Here is an 11145-nt window from a genome sequence, read left to right on the forward strand (position 1 = left end):
CAGATGTCAGTTTTAAAAGGTGATGAGGAAAGGACAGAGCTTGGGCACAGTTGTAGGGGTGTAGAAGGTGTGGTTGTTTGCGGGGCACAAGGCTATGGTGACCTTTTCTACCCTCTAATTCCCTGCAGAACCCCACTTCCGCTATCCCCACACTCCAGGAACCAGCCTCTAACAGGACACCGGGAAATACAATTCTAATTTCCTTCTGCAGAAGAAAGAGCAACAGATCTTATTTGACCTCTGTTTGAAAGGTGAGGAGCTCCGAGGAAAGGGCAGGAAGGAAGCACAGTACTGTTTCTTAACGGGGCTATTTTGGGGTCATGTAGCCATAGAACTTTCTCATATAATTGCCTTTAATATTCATGACATTTCTGCATAGAAAAGGAAAAAAACTATCGTAAAATACACTGTTAAAATGTGTGTAGGAAAATTCTGATTTAGAGAGAATGAACAACCTAGTCGAGCTTAGCATGGGAAAGAACATGGGTCATTCTATTCTGCCCATGGGCCTCTTTCTAAACCAGGAGCCAGGCATGAATACACAGCCCGCTATAAGCAAGGCAAGTCCCTTGAGGGAATCACAATTTAGGAGGAGGACCATTCCCTAAAGGTAATTAACCTTTGGTAAAGCATTCCAAATCCATGCCCATTAGCTGTTCGAGGTTCAGGGTAGAATGGAGCTGTATCACTGAAAATACAAAGAGAAGGAGGAACGAAGCCCTGATGGTCAGATAGAAAAAGAAATACTGGCTACTATTTTAAAGCTAATTGTATACAAGAAACACATGAGGAAGGCAAGATTATAAGGACGAAATGACTGAGAATTTGTTTGGTTGAAGACTGCTTGCATTTTGATATAATCCTGAAGTAGTAATACATGGATTGATGTAAGTGGCATGATGGAACTAAGTGACCTAAGAATGGGGCAGGAGCCTCAGAGGCAGGGAAGTTGTGGCTTTAGTCTTCCTCTCTCTTTTCTCTCAGAGGTCTCTGAAAAACCCCAGGTCTAAGCAGCCAGTGTGGTGTGGGTTGCCTTTACCACCGTCTCAGTGCCAGGAATGTAAAAGAAAAGGCATGCATTGCCTGAGCTGGGCTGCTCTGAATGTTCTCACATGTGTCCCTGGTGCACATGAGTGAGAGTTTTCGGAGGTGTATACCTAGGAATGGAATTATGAGGTGAGTGGGGATGATCTAGTTAAATTCTATTGTAAATAAGTTTTCAAATGGCTGTACTGTCTTACACTCCCATCAACAATGAATGAACTTTCCATGACTGCTAGCTTATGTCAAAAATCTTTGCCAGCCCAGTCAATGTGGCATGTCTCTGTGGATGTACTTTAAAGTAGAAACTTTATCAGTGAGACTGGTTGCCTTTTTGTAAGTATGTTGACCATTATTGTTTCTTCATGAGTGAACATCCATTGATCTCTTTTGCCCTCCACTTCACTTAGTTTGTTTGTGTTCTCACAGATCTATATAGAGGCTTTAAGTATTGTGGAACCTCTATTGGTTAAAACGCAACAGAAACCTCCCTACTTGTAGCTTCTTTACAATCTCATTTGAGTTTCCATTTTCGAAGATGTGTTTAAGGAAACATGGACTCAGAGGTCACATCACTCTGAGACATAGACAACAAGACAAGGTAGATGGGTAAATAGGAGCAGATTCATTTCCCTAGGAGCAAAGATTGAGAATAATTAAATGGAAGATGATTGTGTATATCTCTCTCTGTCCCAATAGTTTTTTTTAAAAAGCTAAACTCTAGATCTAGATTATATCTCAATTTCTGACTAAGAAAGAGGTCAGGACTAAATATGATGACATATTGGGTTGGACACTAGTGATCTTTGCAATTTAGTGAGAGGTAAATGTGCCTATTTTGTTACAAAAACCATATTTTGCTGTATATTGTCTTCTGTCTTCATTTATCTCTTCTAACTCTGTAGATATCAACCTCTCCCTTTCCAAAGTCGAGTCTTTTTATTGGAATGATGTTTGGATGGACTATTCTTACTGGAAATCACCTCCAGAGAAAGACTTTTCAGGAGACAACCAAAGGCATTATTTTATATAATGAATATACCACTTCAAACAATACTGTTTCATGTGACTAAAGATCAGCTGGAGACTGAGTGCACAGGGCAGCCAAATGTATAAGAGGAGGAAGGAAAAAGGTGGGGAGAGCAGGGGGCAGTGCTAAACACCTGTCAATCCAACCCTTAGGAGGCTAAGACATAAGAGTTCCAGTTGAGCCCAGACTACATTGCCAGACCCTCTCTCAGAAAACAGTAAATCAGAGCAAAACAGAACAACAACAACAATAAATACAAGAAAGAGAGGGATGCAAGCCAAGTAGGTCAAAGCTATTTAAGAATTTCAACTGGACGGTAATTAATGTTGGTAGGAGAGTGGGACACAGAACTATGAGAAATACATCTTTTGCAAGAGGGAAGCTTTGCTTGCTTTTGGCAATTGCTGTTAATAGTCACTTCAAGCATTTTCAAAAAATAATAAGCCATGCTATTCAAAAGCCTTCACCATTGAGTGATTTTCAGTTTTATCCAATCTATGCAGTCACTGTGAGGCCAAGTGACAGCAAGTGAAAGGACCATGTGAAAGTCCAAAGCCACCTTAGCTTCTGTTCTACAGAGAAAACTGGTTTGGGGACTCTTGAAGTCAGTTATCATTTGTAGGCAGGCCTCTAGTTACTGACTTCCTATCTGGAGGTCAGAACAGTTTGAGAAGCAACAGCACAAGGTTATCTCAGCTCGGAGGCATAAAATCCCTTTCAAAAGATGTAATAAAAGGCATGATGGATCCTATAATCTCAGCTGTTGGAAGACTGAGGCATCAGTTCAAAGCCAGCTTGGGTTACATAGCAAGCTTGAAGTCAGACTGGAAGAAGGAAGAAAGGATGGAAGGAAAGAAGGGAAGGAGAGAGGGAGGCGAGCAGGCAGGCAGTAAGGATTTTTAAAAGAGCAAAGGCAGTAGTTGGTGCTTGGTTGATTGATGCCTACGAGGCTAGGTTTTCACGTCATAGATGATCAGAGTATGAAGCCATTACAAGAAGCAGCAGTGTATTGCTAATTTGAGATGCCATATTAAAACATTCCAATCCATTGATAGCAGCATCTTTTCTTTGTTCCTTACATTGCAATTAGAATATTAATATACATCAATAAAAGATTTATTAGATTTTCTTGACACATTTGTGAATCATATCCGGACAAAGCTGGAAGATAAACACATACTCATAGGTTTATGAGTTTTATAAAAATGGAACCTAAAATTAAATGATAGCTATGAAAATACAAGGACAGATAGAGTAATTTTTGTTACTTCTACACAGTACATTGTATATCCATTTTAAATGACTAGACTGATTTTAATCCACCTAAAATAAATGAAAATATTTTATATTTCCTTAAAATGTTTATTTATGAAAATACATCAAATCCTTATATAGACATGTTCAGATCAATATTTTATTATTTTTTAGCCAAAAGCAATTGAAAAGAGGAAAATGGACATAATTTGACATTGTAAAGAAGTTAAAATAATTGAGAGACCTGGAATGTATTCCTAAATATAGAAAAAAGTGACATGTTAGTGGGTTTCGTGAAAGGGGTCACTACTTACTTAACCTCAAGTGTCCATTTTAGCTCTGGTTTTTAAATTAGACTACAGAGACATGGGTGGTGTAAGCTGTGTGTGTGTGTGTGTGTGTGTGTGTGTGTGTGTGTGTGTGTGTAGGTGTGTGGTTGTGTAGTGTGTTCCCATACATGTGTATCAGGTTGCTCTAAATTAAGTAATAGTTGCTATTATTTTAAGATATTTGTCTTCTAATAACAATAGGATTAGTCAATTTTGAGTAGTTCAGTTTGTTCACCTATAGTCAAATCCTTTTTTCTCAAAAATCAATCTGTACATATCCCAGAACTCTGATATTTAAGGCAGAAAACTGAGTTCAAGGCCAGCTTGTGCTGTATAGTGAGTTTGAGCCTACCCTGGCCCTTTTCTGTTTTTACCCAGTAGTGTGATTTCTGATGGGTGCTAATTGCAATGTTACTGAATCTCAGCCATAATTTAAATGTTTATGTACAAAAAGCCGGCCCACATGGTCTACATAGTGAGTTCCAGAACAGCCAGAGGACATAAGGACCACTCCCCCACCCACACACACACACAAAGAGGGAGAGAAAGAATAACTCAAGAGGCTAAAGTTTCAGGATTACAAATTTGAGGCCTGCCCAGGTTTACCAGAAGAGCTCAAGGCTAACTTGTCTTAAAACAAAACAACAGAATTTTTTAAAGGCCAGGCATATGGCTTAGTGGAAAAACACCTAGCAAGTGAGGCCCTCTATTCCTTAGTCTCTGCCCATCTGCCTAAGATAATGAAAGAGAAAAGAAAAAGAAAAGCACACAAAACACTTACTTCTTCAAGGAAACTGAAAACACAGACAGGCAATCACTTCTTTAAGCTGGCTCCCAGACTGGCCACCTGTACAATTTTCTCTGGCTTGACATCTGTACATTCATCTATCAGCTCAACAACCCCTTGTGTAGAACTTTGGTCCCTAAAATCAGCTTGAACTGCTTTCTCTAATCTTTCTTTCCTCCTTTACTTTTTATTCTCCTTCTAAAAATAAAATTTAAGAACTGTTCCCACCACCTATGCCCTTCTGAGACAACAGTATTATCTTCTGTCTTAGTTGGCTTTCAATGCTGTCATCAAGACCATGGCCAAAGGCAACTTGGGGGAAAAGGGGTGTGGTTTGTTCTACATTTGTCAATCACAGCTGATCATCTAGGGAAGGCAGGGCTGACACTGAAACAGGGCAGGAACCTGGAGGCAGGAGCTGATGCAGAGGCCATGGAGGGATGCTGCTTACTGGCTTGTTCTCCATGGTCCACTCAGATTGTGACATCACCTTCAGTGGACTAGGCCTCCTGCTTCAGTCATTAATTAGGAAAATGCCCACCCCCCCACAGAAATACATGCCTACAGGTTAACTTTATGAAGTTTTTTTTTCAGCTGAGGATCCATCTTCTCAGATAACCCTAGCTTGAGTCAAGTTGCCAAAAGCCAACCAGCACAGCCTCTCATACAGACCTTCAGAGAATTGTGTCAATATAGAGAAAGGTAAAAGCACTCAGGGTAGGTGACATATTGCCTTCTTGATGACCTCATCCTTCCTGATCTCCTGATAGTAAATGGTACTCTCCTCCTTCCACTCAGCATTTCCCATCTTCCTTGAGTTGCTTTCTTTGTCTTCCTAAAGACTTACTGCCACCTGCTACATGATATGAATACATTCGTGTGTGTGTGTGTGTGTGTGTGTGTGTGTGTGTGTGTGTGTGTGCATGTGAATGCATATATGTAATGTGTGTTTAGTTGTCTCCTTCTAGTAGAATGAAAATTCCAATTCTGGGATTTAAATCTTTTTTTAGCATTTGAAAAAATTATTTTTGCTTTCCTAGTGTTGCAATATCTCAAGTTTTTTGGTACTGTTGGAGCTTGGCTCATGGTGGACAATGCATGTTATGAAAATGAACAAGGGAAGTAACAGGATTTGTGACATTTTTAACTAAATTTTATGTAGCTTTTAAGCATTCACACACACACACACACACACACCACCACCACCACCACCACCACCACCACCACCACCACCATATAAATGGTGATATATCCTTACATTGTGTGGGAATGAGAGGCAAGCCATTGCTCAGCACCTTCCTGAGTTCTACTTCTTACCATATCCTAGTCTGTCTGGGAGACTTGGAATTGATAAAAAGTGTTATCAATCATATGATAGAAAGTAAAAACAAACAAAGAATCCTTGTTAGGAACTGTGGCATTTAACCAGGAGGGGAGGAATTTTTGGAGGCAGCCATTACATTCTTAGAGATTATGGTGAAACTGGCTCTTCCCTGTGACATCACAAATAAGGACAGTGCTGGTTACATGGGAGGAAGATTTCTTGGAATGACATCAAGTAGCAATGACAGACAGAGGTAGGGGGAGAGGAGACAAAGGGAAGATAAGAAGGTAAGGGGAAAGAAGGGGAGAGTAAGAAACAGAGGAAATATAAGCAAGAGAAGAGAGAAGGATGCTCCAGCCATCCCTGAAACTAATCCCATCTTTTGACTTTTGGCTTTGGACAAATAAAAATTGCCCTTTTGGACAGAGGATGTAGTGTGGTTGACAGAGTACTTACCTGTCATGCACAAAGCCTAGGGTTCCATCCCTAGAACCACGGAAACCAGACATGGCGGTAGCAAACCTGTAACCTGAGAACTCAGAGGTGGAGGCAGCAGATACAGAAGTTCAAGTTTATACTTAGCTATATAAGGTCATCCTTGGCTGCATAACATGTTCTAGACCAGAACAGAAACCTACCAATCTTCTCTTTTGAGCTCTGAAGTCCTCAAAACTGAGTGACACTCACTACATACCTAGTAACATTTAGCTGTTGATGATAAACAAATGGAAGGAATTGACGTGAAAACATCTATTTTCACTCCCTTTGAAACTATTTTTATGATGAGGAGTGGACATGTATAGAAGTAGAAGGATCATGGGAAGGGAGCTTGTTTCTAAGTCCTACATCTTCAGGAAGAAGGGGATGGAGGTAATAATTACAACTGTCTCTAAGTAGCCAGGCTTCTCAATGAATACATGACCCAAGCTCTCAGAAACTAATTGAAGATTGATTGAGACAAAGTTAGGTCATCCTGGCTGGTCTTGAACTCTAGGCTCAAATTATCTTCCTGCTTTAGCCCCTCAAGTAGTTGTAACTACAGAAGAATGCTACTGTGCCTGGCTTAAAATTGTTTTCCTTTTCCTTTGTGGTGCTGATGGATCCAGGATCTCCAACTTCAGATGCTTTTGCCTCAGCTTCCCAAGCACTGGGATTACAGTGCTGTACCAACATACCTAATTTTCAAAACTTTAATTTTAATGTCATTATAGGTTCATTAAAAAGTTGCAAAAGTATACAGAGAACTTGTACATATATCTACATGCATGGTGTGATAAAGCACCCTGACCAAAAGTAACTTGGGGAGGAAAGGGTTTATTTCGCTCACAGTTCCGTAGAACCAACCGCTCATCACCAAAAGCAATGAGGACAGGAACACAAACAGGGCATGGACTTGGCTTCAGGGACTGATGCCAAAGCCGTGGAGCGGAGCTGCTTCCTGGCTTCTTCCTCATGGTTTGTTCAGCCTATTTTCTAATAGAACCTAGGACCATCAGTCCATGGATGGCACCATCCAAAATGGGCTGGGTCCTCCCACAAAGATCATTAATTAAGAAAATGTCCTACAGCTGGATTTTCTCACTTGCCGTTCCCTCCTTGTAGATAACTAGCTTGTGTCAAGTTGAGATAAAACTAGCCAATGAAACATCTTTTTGTTTTATTATTGAGAGAGAATCTTAAATAGCTGTAGCACAATAGCAAAACCAGGAAATGGGTATATTAATACAAATCACACAGCTTGATCAGATTTTATGTGTACACATATACCGTATGCAGCTCTTTTCACTTTCATTATATGTGTGGATACTTACAACCACTTTTCTCTCCTAGTATGTGAGTAGATTCATACATTTGAAGCAGACATTTCAAGCCAGGCAGTGGTGGCACACGCCTTTAATCCCAGCACCCGGGAGGCAGAGCTGGTGGATCTCTGTGAGTTCAAGGCCAGTCTGGTCTACAGAGTGAGTTCCAGGACAGCCTCCAAAGCAATACAGAGAAACCCTGTCTCAAAAAAAAAAAAATGAAATGGGCATCTTAAGACCTTTTAGTGAGTTTACTAAAGTGTGAAACTACCAACACTGTGATCCTGGTTTAAAATACCTTTAAAAAATTTTTTTATTAGTTCAAATTAGGAACAAGCTTGTTTCACATGTCAATCAATCCCTTCTCCCTCTCCCTCTGCTTCCCCCATCTCTCCTCCCCCTTAAAATACTTTTATTGTCCCAAAGCGAACCTCATCTTTGGAAAAAAATCCTATTTCCATGTCCAACTCAAACAAATAGTAATCTGTTTTTTTATTTCCATATATTTGTTTTTTTCTGAATATTAGATGCAAATTGAATTGCACAATACATAATTTTTAAATAAGGATCCCTTCGCATTTCCTGGTATTTTTGTGGCTCATTTATGTGTGGCATAGATCTAGACTTCATTCCTTCTTATGGCTCAGTAATATTCTATCATATGCATAGCCCATATTTTGCTTATCCATTCATCTGTTGATGAATATTTTAGTTGTTCTTTTTTAGTGACTGTAAATGATACTTCTATGAACGTTTGTATGTAAAACTTTGAGCATATGTTTCACTTTTCCTGGATAGATGACTAGAGGAGCAATTACTGGGACATAAGATAAATTTATGTGACTCTTTAGAAGAAACTGTCACATCGTTTTCCAAAGTGGCTATATCATTTTACATTCATTACATCATTACATACACCAGCAATTGATGAGGGTTTTGATTTCTCCATTCCTTACTAACATTTGTTACTATATTTTTTAAATCATAGCCAATATAGTGAGTTTATGTAAGAATTCTCTTCAGGTCCATCTATGCTGTGTATGTATTAGTAGTTCATTCTTACATATTTCCACTTTTATTCTATTGTGTGAATGTTCCACTTAAAAAAACACTCATCTTTCTATCTTGAATGTCTTTCCACTTGGGGGCCATTATAAGAGAGACATTATAAATAATATTGCACACTGAGTTTTATAAATACACGGTTTGTTCTTTGAGACTAATCTGGGGGATTGAAATTGCTGATGGCAGTAGATATACATTTGATGTTGTAAGAAGCTGAAAAATCATTGTGTTGTTTTATACTCCCAGAGAAAAGGCACAGGAGTTCTAGGTGCCTATATCCTTAGGAATTATTGGCATCAATCTTTTTAATTTATAATTTTCTAATATTATTGCTCCTTAAAATAACATCATATGTATACTTATTCTATGTGTCCTCATTATTTAGGGATGGTGATAAATTTTGTACAGGTGAAATGCAGTGGGAGACTAGATTAGGATTGAGGTTCAAAGGAAACATCAGGCCACGAGTGGATGTTTGTGTAGCTGGTGGATGGATGCCTAGGTTCCATTGACCTTTCTCTCCAATCATATGTTTGAAATATTCATAATAAATAAAGGTTGAAAACACACAGGCATATTTTTGAAAAGGATCCAAGTAATCTGTTTAGCCAGCCCTAATATTTCATTGTGGGACATGTATAACCTTAACTATCTGCTTCAGAACACAAGTATGAATTCCTGCCTTATACAGCACACAACTTGCCCTTCACACTAGTCTTCTTGGAGAGAATACTGATGATCCATTCAGTAGTGTCATGTGGTCTGGAGGTTTTTGAGGGAGGTCTGAGAAGTAAGAAAATGTTGTCCTTTAGAGAATTTTTAACTTGAGCAAAAATGAAGGAAGATACTAACTCCTGGGAGACTGACTTTACCAGTCATTCCATTTTTCTTTAGAAGAATATAAGGAAGAGACAGGTAGACCAGTGGAATAGAATTGAAGACCTTGATATTAATCCACACATCTATAAACACCTGGTTTTTTTTTTACAAAGAAACTAAAGTTGTACAATGGGTAAAAAGAAAGCATCTTCAACAAATGGTGCTGGCATAACTGGATGCTAGAATGTAGAAGACTGCAGATAGTTCGTACATCTATTGCTATGCACAAAACTTAAGTCCAAATGGATCAAAGACCTCAACAAAAATCCAGCCACATGGAACCTATTAGAAGAGAAAGTGGGAAGTACCCTTGAACGATCTGGTGCAGGAGACAGCTTCCTGAACACCAGTAGCACAGAAACTAAGATACAATTAATAAATGGGACCTCCTGAGACTGAGAAGATTCTGTAAGGCAAAGGACACAGTCAACAAGACAAAACGGCAGCCTACAGAATGGGAAAAGATCTTCACTAACCCCACATCTGATTTCCAAAATATAAAAACAACTCAAGAAGCTAATCACCAAAACACCAAATAATCCAATTAAAAAGTGGGGTACAGAAGTAAATAGAGAATTCTCAATAGAGGTATCTAAAATGGCTGAAAGGCACCTAAGAAAGTGTTCAACATCCTTAGCCATCAGGGAAATGCAAATCAAAACAACTCTGAGACACTATCTTACTCCTGTCAGAATGGCTAAAATAAAAAACACCAATGACAGTTTATTCTGGAGAGGTTGTGGAGAAAGGGGAACACTCCATCATTGCTGATGGGAGTGCAAACTTGTACAGCCACTTTGGAAATCAATATGGAGGTTTCTCAGAAAAATGGGAATCCGTCTACTTCAAGATCCAGCAATTCCACTCTTTGGCATATACCCAAAGGATGCACATTCATTCCACAAAGACACCTGTTAAACTATGTTCATAGTAACATTATTTATAATAGCCAGAACCTGGAAGCAACCTAGATGTCCCTCAACAGAAGAATGGATAGAGAAAATGTGGTACATTTACACAATGGAGTACTACTCAGAAAAAACAAAAACACAACAAACAAACAAACAAACAAACAAAAACAATGAAATCTTGGAATTCTCAGGCAAATGAATGGAACCTACACCCAGAAAGAAAAAGTGAGTACCACTTATGGTACTCACTCATAAGTGGATATTAGACATAGAGCATAGGATTACCAGCTTACAATCCACAACCCCAGAGAGGCTAGGAAGCAAGAAGGACCCTAAGAGAGACATACATTGTTCCCTGGAGACGGGAAAAGGGACAAGAGCTCCTGAGCAAATTGGGAGCATAGAGGGAGGGGGAGGGGAGTAGGTGGAAGGGAAGGTGGAAGAGAACATGAGGGATCAGTCAGGGGAAGACTAGAGAAAGAGAGCAAGAGAAGAGATACCTTAATAGAGGGAGCCATTATCGGTTTAAAGAGAAACCTGACACTAGGGAAATGTCCATGGATCCACAAGGATGACCCCAACTAAGAATCTAAGCAATAGTGGAGAGGCTACCTTAAATGCCCTTCCCCTATAATGAGATTGATGACTATCTTAAATGCCATTTTAGAGCCTTCATCTAATAGCTGATGGAAGCACAAGCAGAGATCCACAGCTAAACACTGA

This window comes from Cricetulus griseus (genome assembly GCF_003668045.3).
Source record: "Cricetulus griseus strain 17A/GY chromosome 1 unlocalized genomic scaffold, alternate assembly CriGri-PICRH-1.0 chr1_1, whole genome shotgun sequence".
In the NCBI taxonomy this organism is placed as follows: Eukaryota; Metazoa; Chordata; class Mammalia; order Rodentia; family Cricetidae; genus Cricetulus; species Cricetulus griseus.